The sequence below is a fragment of the Amblyraja radiata genome, chromosome 45 (assembly GCF_010909765.2).
Source record: "Amblyraja radiata isolate CabotCenter1 chromosome 45, sAmbRad1.1.pri, whole genome shotgun sequence".
Taxonomy (NCBI): domain Eukaryota; kingdom Metazoa; phylum Chordata; class Chondrichthyes; order Rajiformes; family Rajidae; genus Amblyraja; species Amblyraja radiata.
The window spans coordinates 1587914-1589590 of NC_046000.1; positions in this window are offsets into that span (position 1 = coordinate 1587914).

Consider the following 1677-nt stretch of genomic DNA (forward strand, 5'->3'; position numbering starts at 1 on the left):
TATTTGTCGGCTGGTGGGGTGAAAGGTGAGGACCAGAGGGACTCTGCCCTTGTTGCGTGTGCGGGGATGGGGAGAGAGAGCAGTGTTGCGGGGTATGGATGAGACCCTGGTGTGAGCCTCATCTATGGTGGCGGAGGGGAATCCCCGTTCCCTGAAGAACGAGGACATTTCCGATGCCCTAGTATGAAATGTCTCATCCTGGGAACAGATGCGGCGTAGGCGGAGGAATTGGGAGTAGGGGATGGAGTCTTTACAGGGGGCAGGGTGGGAAGACGTGTAGTCCAGATAGCCATGTGAGTCAGTGGGTTTATAATGTATGTCGGTCAGGAGTCTGTCCCCTGCGATGGAGATGGTGAGGTCAAGGAATGGTAGGGAAGTGTCGGAAATCGTCCAGGTGTATTGGAGTGCCGGATGGAAGTTGGTGGTGAAGTGGATGAAGTCAGTCAGTTGTGTGTGGGTGCAGGAGGTGGCACCAAAGTATGTGGCCTCTTTTAAGACAGGATGGAAGGTAAATGAGACCAGGGTTTGGGATATACCATGGCTTAAATTAGTGAGTTGCCCCAGAGCCCAGTTAATACTACCTGTTATTGTGACAGAAGAAGCAACGGAGTATACTTGAGGAACAGCACCTGCACCAAGGTTAGTGTTAATGGCCGCTGAGTCCAATAAATGGGACGCATTTTGTATGTGGATTCTGGGCATACCCATAGTTACCTGGTATGTACCTGGGGATGAGAAGAACTGGGAAAGGTTGATTAGGTCAACCTATAACTGAAGGGGATGTTGTTATTTGTTGTCCCTCACGTGAGAACTGTGTAACATCTAACTGAATTGTATGTTCCCGATGAGGGCTAAATGATGTATATCAGAGTCAGAGCAATTCTGGATGATTGCTTTCCCACTGTATGGGATAGCCTGTCTATCACGGAAATTAATTAATATGTCCCCTGGATTAGAGAAATTGTTTAATTAAATAGTGGACATCTTTATCTACAAGTAAAAGGCCCTTTCATCCATTATGGCTGAAATGGATGCACTTTGTCATATATCCCTATAGGATAATATGGAGTGCTATTTAGGGTGTGAATGCTGCACTTACATCCCTGATGAATCTTCTAACATTATAGATTTAGCAGCACATCTTACTGCAGAAATAAAGAAGATTACAGAGGTTGGGGAGGAAATGCATAACTTTAATAAAGGTGTAGAATGGTGGCCATTTTGCATGTTTGGAGGAATATGGGGGAATGATAATACATTATGGATCTATTATACTGCTGATCATTATATTAATCTATGTACTGAAATATCTGAAGCCTTTACTATGTACTAACCAAGGACTGTAGTGTTATCATTTATATGATAAAAGGGAGGAATGAAATAGTTAGTTATTAATTGATTGTTGTCATATTTAAGCTTTCCTGTTGTAAAAGGCCAATTGTAATGCATGATGGGATTTGGACAACTTCCATTGTGACAAGATATTTTATTTACTTAAGGTGAAAAGTTCGCAGCTCTCTTGCAAGGTTCTTTAATGTAAGTTGAAGAGGTTAATCAGATAAGAAGGGGCCCAGAGGATTCCATTGGGGTGACTGGCTTTTGGCAAAGAGTGAAAAACAACTCCATATTTGGAGGTGGATGATGGTTTTTGTACATTACATCATGCATTTGATTTTA